The 14,772-nt window shown below is 41.7% G+C and overlaps 1 protein-coding gene across 9 annotated transcripts in view; it reads right to left on the reverse strand.

Moving 5' to 3' along the window:
• Positions 1–14,772, reverse strand: part of Phactr1 (phosphatase and actin regulator 1) — a 580,961-nt gene that overhangs the window by 342,121 nt on the left and 224,068 nt on the right. The window contains exon 1 of one of the 9 annotated variants that reach the window (XM_008831612.3): positions 415–432. The exons of the other annotated variants lie outside the window; for them this stretch is intronic. The gene's annotated coding sequence lies outside the window, so the exon portion shown is untranslated. Of the gene's footprint in view, positions 1–414; positions 433–14,772 lie in introns of those variants that run through there. 9 annotated transcript variants of the gene reach the window in all.

Below are 14,772 nucleotides of genomic sequence, written 5' to 3' on the forward strand. Positions count from 1 at the left end.
CAGGCAATTCCAAAATCAATCACATTAGTCTTTTCCAAAACTCAGTATAAGTGCCACTTGCCAAAATGGAGTCATCACACAGGAAGACAGGTGAAACCCAGTGTTGCCTGTCTAAGTCACCTGTGTGAGGCTATATGGCTAAGGGCTTGAGACCTGTGATCCTGTTGTTCAAGAATTCTCACCAGTAAACTCCAGGGAAGCTAGCCAGGTTTTTGTCAAGCAGAATGCAAGCACATCCCTAGACATCTGTACAACCTGTGCATGGCTCAGAAATTGGAGGAAGAATAGGTCTAGTCATGAATACTGATGCAGGAATTTAATTCTGAAGTAATTGTGTAGGCAGATTGCATCCTATGTGGGAATTTCTGAAAAGCAAAGATAGGACCATGGAAAAAATCCATGTAAGTTATATACCTTAGACTCTGTCTTTCTCCTGAGTTGTCTTTGTCTTTTGTCTGTATGGTATCTCGAAGATAGCCTCAAAAGGGTTTCTGTACAATTAAGGAGATGAATCTTAGTAACACAGTTTTTATAGGCATGTATATCAGTGTATATATAAAACAACCTCAAATAGCTTTCATAGATGTGATTGCTTTTTTTCTTAAACTGCCCACTCACCCTCTGCTTGCTACATTCACAAACAAGTCATTTTGTTTGTTATTTCGGTGAGTTTAAACTCACTGCAGTTTCCAGCCTCAGCTCTCCTATATGTTCAGTCTAAATGTGTACTGGGGACTTTGAAGTGAGTGCAAGTCACTGTGTTACGTTGTTGGCATGGACCACAGAGGGCTCTTATTCCCCCGAGGAATGTACAGAGTTACAAACACCATAGTAACAGAAATGCAAAGAATGAAGTGGGTAAGCAAAACAGAATGCAACATGACCAGAGTGCAGGAAAGAGGAGACCCATCTCCTTGAGGATCAGCATGTGATGCTGGAGAGGGTCACATTTAGACTGGGCAGGCAGAGCTGGAGGACAGGCAGGGGGAAAGTTTAGACATGGAGAAAATCGTAAGCAAAACTAGGGAGTTCACACGGTGCTGGCACATCCTGCTCTAAGGATCGAGAAGTTATCACTGCACAGTCAGTGCCTGACATCCGGAGTTCTGCTGCCTGGGAGGACTGGGCTGGGAGGATGACAGGTGGCACATGATGAATCCTTCTCTCAGTCTGATCACTTTGAAGCCACTAAGAGGAGGATGTGTAGGAGCAAGAAGGGTGAAATAGGCCAAACAATAAAGCTTTCAGCATCTGTCACTTGTCGCATGAACACACAGCTTGTGACTGTATTTTCTGTAAGCTTTTGGAATATCCAGCATTTTTACATCTTAGGTAAGAAATGAGGTTCCTGTGAAGACTTATACCAGTATCGTTGTGCTACAACACAAAACAACTCTCCATCATTTGACTAAGACATCATAATTATGCTTTACCATCAATTAATCAAACAGTTCTACATAGCGACAGGGACTCTGTGCTTGTAGCTAAATAAATCATGGTAACTATGCCAGTGATTTCGTCTCTATGTGAACAAAAAAGGACCAGTGGTGATAGCCATCCATTGCCTGAATAAGAAACAGGTCTTCTAAAAGTCATTCCAAATGAGCTTTCTTACTTAGCAAATATTTGACAATTAAAGGAAGGGAGAGCTTCTATTGTTTGGTTTAGTTTTATGACACGCCTACTGTCTTCAGAATTCCCACTTCTTGTATGTACATGTGTGAAGTCTTCTTTTGGTATGGGGATGGGGGTGGTGGTGAAGGGGTCATTTGTTTTAAAGAAAAACTCACTGTATTGAAGCCTCCATTACAGGAATAGAGAATCTATTTCTAAAAAACACACCTATGTGCAAGCTTACAGTGCCAGTCAGTACTTGGAAACAACATAATCAAGTAACAAAAACAAGCAGGGGCACCTGGGCTGGGGCTAGGTGGTGAATCACAGTATGGGTTTCTGGTTGTTTTGACCACTGAGGGCCCACCACTAACTGTGACATAGAGCTCTGCACTCCTCTCTGGATGCCTTTCAGACTGTTCTCTTATCCATGTTTGTACTGTGAACTGAAGGCAAGATCCTGCTGGCTGATCTGCACTTTTAGCTCAATGCCGAGCCATCCTTCATGAGGCACTTACTAGGTTTGGGGATGTGTTCAGTGATGATATTAATTGGAGGAAATTGGTCCAAATGGAGAACATGGAAACCTGGTCAAATTCTTGAAGTATCAAAAAAGAATAGTCGATGAAAAGCAAATGCAGCAGTGTCTGGTGGTCACAGTGTCTGGTCCATGAGGGACCCAGGGTGAGCAGCTGGGCTGCAGGTTGGGAGAGAGCTAGGGATACTCCCAAAGAGAGGGCTAGGAATAGCCTCCTCGCCCTTTTGGAAGGCTGACCTTACCCACTGGGGAAAGATCTACTCAAGGGTAAACCTGGCCCAACGGTCACTGAAAATATTCCACGTAAAAGACAATAATAATTCTGGTGTTTATGCAATACAAATGGAGACATTTTGAGTTTCAGATCTTGTTAGCACTTCATGTCATTTTGCAAGCTTGGCATGCACACCTTTCCCTTGAGGCGCAAACTGTCATAGTGTTAAGGAGTTAATATGAAGTTGACATGACTCCATACTTGCTTCACATCCACTGTGTGCCAGCGCTGGACCTGCAGGCACTGGAAACACATATAGGACCTTCTCAAGCTTCGTAGACGAAGAAGTCCAAAAGAGCAAGAAGGTGACACATATGTTTAAAAGCGTGTGCAACGATGGAGGAAAACCTCCTTTTTACTGGGGAACCCACAGAGGCCTATCAGCTGAGAGAAGACTCTGAAGAGGGGTGTGCCCTCTAGAATGCTAAGAAAAAGGATCAGGATGTAAGACACAGACTAAGTAGAGATCCAACCTGCTTGGGAAGGGCAGATATCATGTGGTTACTAATGTGGAAATGGACCTAAAGACCAAGCAAATACAAATATTGGACGAATAGGGCTGGCTCCTCCCAGAGGCCTGTGAATGCCTTTCTAAGAAACTGGGGATCATCTTTAAGGTCAGGGAGAGTCAGGAACAACTTGTACAAGAAGGAGTTATGATTCCATACAGACTCTGAACACTTCACTGGGCATCCAATAGGAGATGAGTGAGGGGAGAGGATGGCACTGGAGACAGACCCGCCCAAGAATGCTGCTGTAAACTGGTCTGGGCAGGATGTGGTTCTATTTCTAGGGATAAGAGGAAACATTGTTCAGAACACTAGCATAGATAGGTGTCTTACTATGAAGTAAATGAAGCTGAAATTTGCCTTGAGCCTTTCCAAGGCCCCAAGGAACAAGGAACTAACTAGCAATGGGTTCCCATGGACCTGTATTTTTAAATTCCCTAAGTCAGATAATTTAGTATTTTTCCTTATGTATAAGACCCTCTCAAACCAGATCTGTTCTTGGCAAAAAAAAATTACTTAAGGAAAGGGAGACAGGTTCAGAGAGGCTAAATGAAACAAAACTGGGGCAATCAGGCAAAAAGAAAAGCTGAGACATGGCACTCCCCCTCCCTGTCCCCTCCTGTCCCCTCCCCTCTCCCTTGCCCTCCCTTTTCTAACTCAATGACCTACACTTTGTTTCTCAAAATGGAGATCAAATGGACTTAAGCTCTAGAAAAACCATTTCTATGAAAACACCTCTTTTCTCCATTGGTGGCTCTTTTAACTTCTATCCTTACATTCTAATGAATTATTTTGTTCACAGTGTTCAACAAGCAACCACCCTCCACTTTCCCACAGCCCTGCTGCAGCTCCAGAACATCCATGCTTACTTCTTTCATCAGGAAGTAAAGGAAGAGACTGGAGAGGTGGCTCAGCGGTTAAGAGCGCACACTACTCCTGCAGAGGACTTCAGTTCACTTCCCAGCACCCACATCAGGTGGCTCATAACCACCTGTAACTCCAGCTGCAGGGGACCTGATGCCTCTGGCCTCCTCAAGCACCCCCACTCATACTCAATTATCCACACTCACACACATGCCTCCCCCTCTACACTATATGTATTATATAGATACAGTAATGAGATCTATACTTCTCTATAATTCCCACCCCCTAGCAAGTCTGTGCAAGCCTCCATGAGGGTCTGTTGGGTCTGCCACCTTTTCCAGGTTCTTTTCTCTGTCTCTTTCTTTTGGATGCTGGCCAGAACCCAAGTATTTTTTTTTTTTCCTGGAACTTTGGGCTTCCTTACTCTTTCTCTGAAGCCTCCTCGCTATCATGTGGCTGACCTCCACGCTGGCTTATCTCAAAAGGCACGGCTTTCATTCCCTCTCCTTTCCATTTTCCTCCTCCAGACAGCTGCTGAGATTTACAGCTTTCCTGTTCTAGGGTTTCTCTTTTAATGCTAATAAAATTGTCCTCTTTGAATAAGCCTTGGATTTGCTTGATTTTCAACTTTTGATTCTTTAATTGGAGGAGAAAAGAACCTGTTCCTGCATCCCTAGATGGCACCATCCCCTCCCATACACACCCTCTGCCAGGTCACTGCTTGTCACCCTCCCTTCATCGTCTGCACCTCCATATGCTAGGCAGCTGCCGAGATTTACAGATTGCCTCTTTTGTTTTTCTCTCTCAAATAGTAATAACATTGTTCTAAAGTCACACTAAAAGAAATGACTCTTGGGTGACTTTTTGAGTCAAGTGTTTTGATGGACAATTTTGTAAATATGCTTGGTTGGATTGAGAATTGCCTAGGAGATTACTAAAGCCCAGGATCAGAAAGAGGGAACCAAGGGACCAAGGACTTACCCCTCTGCAGCCATGAGCCCAAGACATCGTTCTTCCTTTTTGATTGCTTTCCCAGGTATTTTGGTTGTAGTGATGAAAAAACGGACTATCACAGATGTCTTATATTTATGTGAACACAGAGAAGACTGAGGGAGAGAGGAAGAAAATGAGGGAGGGAAAATGAAGAGAAAAGAGAAAGAGGAAGAGGAAGAAGAAGCTGGAGAATGAAGAAGAGGAGGAGGAAGGTGCAATATAATAGTGGGCAAGGAAAGAAAGAACACTGGCTGGGTGTATCAATAGATGTGAATTCACAAATACTCTAGTCCCGGTGGGCCAAGCCTGAAACGTCCAGGGTCTTGATTTCTTCTAGAGTCAAATGAGAAGGCTGAACTAGAAATTGTATAAAGTCCCTTATACTAACATTCTGTGGAACATTTAAGTCAAATCTCATTTTAAATTCTCCCAAGGAGTTTCATCTGTTACCAGTTTGAGTGATTCTTGAAGGAGTTAAACCTAACCTGGCTTTATTAGAATGTAAGTCATTCACACACCACCTCAAAGGAAATGTGCAAGTCAGCAATACTGCTCTCTTGTTCTGAAACACATCGATTGAAGCTTAAAATTCCTTGGCCAGTTGTCTCCTCCTCTGTCACTTGCCCTGTGCTGTGATTGATTGCTAAGCCTCTTCCACTTGTCATAGATGTTGGCATTCTGGCTTCTTAGAAATGAATTCAGAATGGGGAGAAGGAACTAATTATTCTGTTCTTCCTACTCTGCATATTTCCAATAGCATATCTAAGTGCCATTTCTTTTCAATAGCTGATAACAGCACCAACCGGTCCATTTAACAGATAACACTGGCTGTGCATCATAGGAAAGACCCCAGATACACTCTTGGCCAAAGTGAACCAAGCAACTGAAAATGAGCTTCTTGTTACTTAAAATGCTACAACACTATGATATGACATTTCTGAAAAGTGAATAGAAAGAACATTCCATGGTAGACTGTCAAAGAATGGGGCTCTAAGAGTATTTCATATAAATAATATTCAGCACCCAGAGTTGATTAATCTAGTACTCTTTTTCACTCTGTTGGGGACTTCTGTGAACTCTCCTTCAGTCTTTAACCATAATCAATTTTCTTGCCCATGTCTACCATGCAGGTAGCCTGTATGTGTATGTTGCTAAGCAAGCACTGAAGGACCAGGGCTTGTAGTTTCAGGATCATTCATAGCACACTTAAGAGACCACGAGTTTCTCATTTCCTATTGACTACCCATTTCCTACACTTCCTCTCTCCTCTCACTGTCCTTGCAGCAGATGTTAACACCCTATCAGAACTCAACAGCACTTCCTTCCATAATTAGAAAGCTTACTGGGAACACCTGCACTCTACAGTGGGCTTTGTTTCCTCAAGGTAGGGGCAACAGAGAATACGTGCCAGGGACACAATGCTCACCAACGCTGTGGTGGAAGTGTACTTGAAGGCACCCCCATTTTCACACCAGCAGGTTGGAAAGGACTCAGTGGTGTGTCAGTACATTGGCTTGAGGACACACCTCCTCCTTTCTGTCATATTTCCTTAATCCTCTGTTGGAATTTCCTGAGTGACATTCCACCCCAAAACTGTATTCAAAATCTGATCCCTGGATGTGCCCCTTGGACATCTAAACCAACCTCCAAAACAGTTCCTGTAACAAACAGGTATTCCAAGATGATAAGATATTGAAAAACACCCCATACACATGTTAGAGAACCCAGAGAGATATTCCTTTAGAAAAACTGAAAGTCAAGCATGCTGACTCCAAGGTCACCAAAGGAGTTAACTGCAGACTGCAGGTCTCCTGAGTCCCCCAGGATAATCTCTGAAAGTGAGAACAAGCTGATTCATGGTCCCAGGACACTTTGGAATTGAAGGATCACAATAGCGTGTCATGTGATTTGGGAAGAAGAAAATAAACAGTCTGTGACTATATGCCGAGGATACGAGAATGAAATAATTAAGGGAGGCTGATCTGTTATAAGACCCAAGTTACAGGGCAAATATTATTGTTAGTCAAAGGGAAGGGAAACTATTTAGGAAAACTGAACAGCAATTGAAAAAACACCCCCCCCCGCCCCGCCTCTAACCCCAAACTCATACTATTCAATATTGTGAGTACATATAACTTTTAAATTTTATAGAATTAAAAATACATTTCTACAATTTTTTGGGTGGAACTGGTGATTGAATCTAAGGGATCTGTGCAAGTGCTCTACCACTGAGCTACCGAACCATATTTCCTGTCTCTCTAAGTTGTTCAGGCTGGCCTTGAACTTGCTGTGTAGCTCCATCAGGCTTGAACTTTTAATCTTTAGCTTCTACCTCCTGAGTAGCCGGGATTTATAGACCTGCCTGTACTATCAGGCCCCCAAAGGTTTCTTGCCTTGGGAAGGGCAACGTCATGAAGCCCAGCAGCTTTGAACAGCGGTGGAAAAGCTTTCTTCTCTAGCTGTGCTTTGGGTCAGGTTCAAGGCTGCTCCCGCCTCTGGCTTCAAGCTTCATCTTCTATTGTAATTTCCTGCCTTTTGTTCCTTAACTTTGACCATTTACAGATGTTGCAGTGGGGGGTGAACCAGAGCAAAGTAGGTAGTACAGAACCTTTAAAAACAAGGTACTGGGCCTATTTTAAAAAGTGCTTTATGACGCTCATGTTTGTTTTAAATGAAATTGTAGGAGAGAACGAACGTCTCTAAACAGGTTATGATGCAATATAAATATTATTCTTTGTGTGTTTATTCTCATTTGTCCAAACTTCCACATTTCTTTGGCAGGGATCTCTGGGAGCTTGACAAGTTGATGTAATTCTGTAATTTAGCAATGAATAAATATAACATTTCCATATAAAAATAATATTCTTAACTGCACATGGTCACAACTTTTATCCATTTTATTCTTCTAAAGTTTCAAGTGGAGGGCATTTAAAATTAGAGACAAATAAATAATAGTATTATTTTATTCTAGTCTTGATTTTGTTGTTACCATTAAAGAAAAGGTTGTGCGCTCAGGTTCAAAGTCAAAATAGGGAAGATTCTTTTATTCTGAAATTCAAATGCAGGTTTCTAGAGTTGGGATAAGGTAGACAGAAAGATGGCTCAAATCTCCAAACCTTTCTTTTACCTTATATGGCAAATGTCATCAACGAATTGCCAATGTCATTAATTAATTAATTAATTAATTAATTAAACAGATGTGATTAAATTAAAGCCCTCAAGAAGGGGAGAGAATACTGAGTCATTCAAATGGCCCAGTGCAATGACAAAGGTCCTTATAAGAGGGAAGTAGGAGACCGAAGTCAGAGAAGGTGGGTATGAGGAAGGAAGTAGAGTGAGTCTTCTTGGAGTTACTGCAAGGGAAGGTATGAGGCTCAGAACCAGGTGGCCCAGGGAAGTTTGAGAAGACAAGGGAATGGACTCCCCCAGGAGTGGTCCGGAAGAAACAGCTCCACCTACAACCTGACTTTGTCTCAGTGAGATTAACTTTGACCTCTGACCTCTAGGATTGTGATTGCTTTAAGTCGCAGAATTAATTTGTAGTCATTTGTTCCAGCGGGAACAGGAAATGAATGCACTGGGGATGCTTTTATTATTGCTGATCAGTCTACCAAGCAGCTCAACCCCACACTGTGTCCTTTTCTTTACTCGGTGTCAGGGCAACAGGGCAGAACCAAAAGAGTAAAGCTTTAGGTCAGAGGTACCCTACACTCTAAACGGCTCTGCCCACTTTCTGTGCAAAGCTTTAGCCAAGCTATCTCACCTCTCTGGAGGAGCCCTAATTGCCACCAAGATAAGCAGTAGTTTATGTTTCCAAACCAACAGACTCACACTCCCATTGCCACAGCAACAAACCATCCCTACAGCAAAAATTATCAGCATGTTGTAATTAATTAAGTTTAAACGTGATAATATGTGTAAGGTGTCCCTGCAGGGTGTTTTTTACACAGCAGGTTCTCAGTAGAGGTCAGTTTGTTTTACTTCAACTCAACCTTGCACACAAACGTTGTGCACTATTCAAAGAGCTTTCTATAACGGGAGTGCGTGGGTCCGTATCACCCCTCCTGTCTGCCTCAAGTGAGATACTATCAAAATGCCCCAGCAGGGTCTAGGAGATGCTTTTTATTAGAATGACATTGTCAAGTATTATTGTTATTTTTTCTGTAACGCCAGGAATGGAACCCAGGGCCTTGTGCATGCTTGTCAAGTACTCTATCGCTGAGCCACACCCTCAGCTTTTAATAGTGTTATTAATATATAACCTGAATATGCTATAAATGTATGTCACTGTAATTCCATGAACATCAGCATATTTAGAGTTCTGCTCTACATGTGTGACAGAATTGCCATCACTGAAATCTAGTTTTAGAACAGTTCCACCAGTCCCCAAAGAAATGGACAGACAGTTTTCTTTCAGTCCTTCCTGTTTGCACCTATCCCTAGGCAGCCAGAAGCTAGGTGCTGCCTTTGCAGACTGGCCTTTGTAGACATTTCACATAAGACAAGCAGACACTACGTAGGCTGCGGGCCTTGTCCTTGCCCCACCGCCACCCTTTCCAGTTCCAGAGGTCCACCCACCTCCCATATGACAGCAAAATGAGACGCCATTTAGTTCTCTGAGTTTTTCCAATTGATGCTCCTCTGTCTCCAGGTTGGTATCTGGGCATGCCCCTCTGGCCTACATGAGTGCAGGCCTCAAAGTAGAGGTTTTTTTTTTGTTTTTGTTTTTTTTAATTAAGTCTTTATTAGGTTCCACTGTACACGCTTTTGTAGCTCCTTGTGCTACAAGCTATTATGTTGAAATTGCCTGCTACCTGTAAGCCTTGAGAAAGCGGGAGCTGTATCTAGCTTACTCAACATTGTCCTGTGTGCCCCTTGCAAAGGGTTTAGCATCTCCTGACATTTATTTATAGAGAGGATGAAAAATGTGTCCAATTTAAATTAGTTCCAGCCTTCTAGCCTGGCAAACTCAGAGAAGCTAATCTTAAACTGGGGAATCAGATACACCTTGTCCCCTTTGTCACGATGTATTACTAATGGGTGTTTGATGGAAGTAGGGTGGTTATGAGAATCAATTATGTAGATCAATTATTTGAATATGCCTTATATAGCATTTTGTTTCCATCAACCTATTTCTGGAGAAAACATGGCTAAATGATTTGCATAGTAATATTTCACTTAATTTGAGAAACATTTTCACAGAGGCCTGCTGGGGAGACTCATTTCTAAGTCTCTATTGACTAGTGTCTTGGTCTTTGTAGGAAAGCTAGCTAATAAAGCAGAGGGAAAAACAAGATTTTGGAATTGAAGGTGAGATAAGGCTGGGGCCAACTCTGTGGTAGATCCTTGCCTTCTGTGTGCAGGGCCCTAAGTTCAACTCCCCCGTACCACACAAAAATGATAATTTTAAGTCACATTTAAATCCCTAAACAAAAAAAAGTATTAAAGAGTTCTTTTTCCTGTTTTCCCTATTGCGGGAGACAGGCTTGAGCCTAGGGTGAAAGTCTTATTGACAGCCATACAGCAGGCCTGAGGCAACAGCCCGACTGCTGGAGCCACAGGCAACGCCTTGTGACATTTTGCTCCCATTGGCAGATCATGAGACTGATGCCTAGAGCTCCCACTCCCTAATCACCACCCTTGGAATCAAGGTATCCTACATGCTGTACTGTGATAGGATGCTAAACCTGTTATGCTAATAAGGTATCCTACTTGCTGTGCTGTGATTGGACCACTACCCCTATATAAGCTTGTGCCTTCCTGCAATAAAGCAGATCTGTGTCACTGAACCTGGTCTCTTGCGTCTGAATGTGGGGACATTGGCTGACTGATCGGAGGAACTAAGAGAGCAGGAGAGCTAACAGAACATAACTCTGTGGTTTTACCTACTGGCTCTGCAGCACAACCAACTGATAGAATACAGTATGAACCACACATACAACTTAAAGAATTCTAAAGCTGAGGGTGTAACTCTGTAGTAGAACTTTTGCCATGGGTTAGATCTCAAGAAATACAAACAACAACAAAAATCTAGTAGCCATATTTAAAATGTAAAAAGAAACTGGTCAAATTACTTTCTAAGGTCAGCAGGTAAAGGTACTTGCCACCAAGTCTGATGATCTGAGGTCAATCCCTGGAACCTACGTGGTGGAAGGGGAGGACCAACTCTCATCGTTGTCTCCTTGATCTCCACACATGCATACAAAGTAAATATATGTTTTAAAAGAGTCTAAAAAGTTAAAGAATATTATTTTAGTTGATGCAGTATATCCAAAGTATTATCTTAATATATAATAATATAAAGATTACCAGTGGAGGGTGGGGCATAGTGGAGCTCACCTTTAATCCCAGTCAGTACTCAGCAGGCAAAGGCAGGAGAATTTCTGTGACATGAGGTCAACCTGGTCTACATGGTGCATTCTAGGCCAGCTGGGGCTACAGGGAGACCCAGTCTCAAAAAAAAAGATAAATGAACATAAGGAGATTATCAATGGGTGTTTTATATTTTTCCATGCTGTCTTCAAGATCCTGTGTATATTTTATGTAGCTCTCAGTAGTTGCCCTTATGCACATTTCAAGTGCTCACTGGCTACACAAGGCTGCTAGGTGGCACGTGGGCTGTTCAGTTAAACAATATCCACTCCTGGAACTTTCCCAGATGAGAGCACAAGAGACCCCCAGATTGAGCTAGTCCAGTGATTTCATTCCTAGTGATCTGGGAGATGTAGTTTTAAAGTTCTGATCGCCTTGTAAGATGTCTAAAGATTTTCATCCCACTGTGCCAGGATGACTCTTTTCATCATGAGTGTTTTGAAACTTCTTCCAGGCTGCTCAAATGAGAATCTACTAGAGGAGCTGCCTCAGTGACTTGGGTTTGTCTTGTTACTGCTGCTTTAAAATTAATTTTGACATGCCTTTTTCTTCTTTTCCCCTTTTCCTATTCTTTTCATTACTTTCCTTCCTTCCTTCCTTTTTTCCTTCATTCTACCCATGTATACATCCACTCATCCACCATCCATCATCCATCCATCATCCACCCATCCACTCATCCATCTATCATCCACCCATCCATCATCCATTCATCCATCCATCCACCATCTTTCTGGCTTTTCTTCCTTTCTTTCATTTCATGCTGTGGATGGACCTCAAAGCCTTGCACATTCTAGGTAGGTCCTCCAGCCCTGAGTGATATCCCCAGCCCAGCATGTTACCTTCCATCCCACACCTTTAGGTTCTGAATTCCCATATGTTTGAGGTGCTCCTGGACATTCCTGACCTTTTAAATGTACTTCCTTTTTCAAAATACTATGTGTTTTTACGTATGTGTATGTGTATATGTATGTGCTTGCTTGTCCATATGTACACCACGTGTCTGTATGTGTTTGTGGAGAGCAGAAGAGGCCATCAGATCACCTGGAACTGGAGTTGAAGGCCAATGTGAGCTGCCCTACATAGGTGCTGGGAACCCAACCTGGGTCCTATGCAAGAGCTGATATCAAGCACTCTGAATCGATGTGTGGTCTCACTGACCTCCAGACACACTTTGTAGGACCTGGAGATGACCTATTTCTTACCTTCCTCATTTCCCGCCATCTTGCCAGCCTTCACTCTTGAGACAGTTTCTTCCTGACCCTGCACCATGCATCCTTTGTTATTATTTGTTTCTGATATCAATAGCCATTTTCTATTCTTATTTTGGGCTATTTCCTTATTGGAAACACTTCTATTTTAATGCCTATTTTGATGCCTCTAATCTATTACCAAAGGTTAAAAGAAGCTGGCTGTGAGAATTAAGGATGTGTTCCAGGGTTTACCTGGATAGAATCTCAGGCATTGTTCCTAAAGTTCCGATGGAATCCAAATGTGAATCCTACGTTTCTAGAAGTAAATCAAGCTGCCTAAGTAAACTGACATTTATGAACTCATTGACCATAACTTCAAATTCTATATCAGATTTTCTTTCCTCAAAAATAAAAAAACTGAGTATATCTGAAAATATCCCATAAGGTATTTGAGTTTTTTTGAGTTTCCAGTGACATGTAAAGATTTTTCTCTCATCATCATCCCTAAACAATAGTGTAACTATTTACATAGTATTTACATTATCTTAAGTACTGTAAACAATCTAGAGATAATTTATAGTATACAGGAAGATGTGTGTAGATTATGTGAAAATACTATGCCATTCTATGTTAGGGACTTGAGCATCTGTGGATTTTGGTATCTGTAGCAGAACCTTGAACCAATGCTGTATGGATACTCAGGGATGACTGAGAGCTTTTAGGAACACAGTTAGAGATGACGGACAAGATAACCAAGAAAAGAGATGCAGGCTCTAGAACTAGTGATGGGTGGAGATGGAGTCATTTGAGAAATGAGCAAGAGTCTTGAACTATTTCCTTTAGCCCTGGCTCGCTATACACTGGACTCAAAATAGTGCTTTGTAATGAAGAACAAACGAACAAGAAACCAATCTCTTTTCCCAGGGCTGGAGAAATAGAGATGGCTCAGTGGGTAAAGTGCTTGCTGTGCAAGATGAAAAACTGAGTTTGGCTCCTAAGAACCCATACCCTGGGTGTGGCAGCATGTGTCTGTGACCCTAGTATTGGTGGAAGGGGAGGAGGGGATGAGACAGGCAGACCCGAGGACTTTTTGGCCAACTAGGCTAGCTAAAACAAGAAGCTCCAGGTTCAGTGAGACACCCTGTCTCAAAAGAGAAGGAGGAGAATGATTGGGAGAGGATATCTGATGTTAACCTCTCGCTTCTAAATGTATAAGCACAGGTGGGTACACAAACATGCACCCATAACCACACCCACAGCCACACATACTTCCCTCTTAATGATTGGCATGCCATGTCTATTCTATTAGCCATCATTGTAGGCATCATTAAAGTACAGTTTCCTTTTTTTAATTTAAATTTTTATTTTATGTGTATGAACGTATAAAAAATAGTTTCAACACCTGGGGAAATGATGAAGAAGCATTCAGCAATGATCGTTTTTGTTAGCCTTTGATGCACATGAATTATAGCACAAAATGGAAAACATATTTGACAACAAAATTTTTAATTCTTTAAAGCCTGCCATCAGATACTACTAGCAGATTTTTTAAAAATGAAGGTAGTAAAGACTGACTTTTTGGTAGATTAAACTTCAGTTGTAAAAAAAAGTATTGTGTATGTGTAGACCCCTTCTTTTGGATTTAAAACTTTTTGATTAAGCATCCTTTGACTCTAACAGATTTCTCAGTCTCTGTGTTACAATAGCTCATTTTTTATTTTTGTGTGTGGGTGTGTGGGTGAGGGTTAGCGTGTGCCATGGTGAACATGTGGAAGTCAGAGGACAACTTGCAGGAGTTGATTCTCTCCTTCTAACCATATGGGTTCTAGGGATCGAAAGGCTTTACTGGCTAAACAGTCTCATTAGGACACAATAGTTCTTATCATCAGAAATTAGGAGCAACTTTACGAAGTAACTGCCATTGTTGATAAGCAGTGTGAGACAGAGAAACTTAGTTTAAATTAAGCTAAAATGGAAATAATAGTACTTGACAGGCAATCTCTAATAATTAAGTGCATAATCTTAATTACTCTAATCATAGATGGTACACTGGGCTTCTTAGGTATGTTTTGTAGAGATCCCTTCCAAGAGGATCCATCAGTGTGCAACTGTAAGCAGAGTCATGTGCTCCACAGAAGTTACATCACATTTGTTTTATGATGCAGACAAGTGGATCATAACATCTGTTCTTAATTCAGCAGTAAAGAAAGATGAAATAAAGAAATTTTCAGATAAATGGATGGATCTAGAAACTGTTATGCTAAGTGAAGTAACACAGACTCAGAAAAACAAACGAAGTATGTTCTCCCTCATATGTGGATCTTTAGAACCAAATCCTGATAAGCGAGTATGTATCCAGACATAACTACAGGAACCAGGATAATGACAAGGAACCAGGAAGGTAAAGGAAAAGAAAGA

The sequence above is a fragment of the Nannospalax galili genome, unplaced genomic scaffold (genome assembly GCF_000622305.1).
Source record: "Nannospalax galili isolate Female #2095 unplaced genomic scaffold, S.galili_v1.0 scaffold72, whole genome shotgun sequence".
NCBI lineage: Eukaryota > Metazoa > Chordata > Mammalia > Rodentia > Spalacidae > Nannospalax > Nannospalax galili.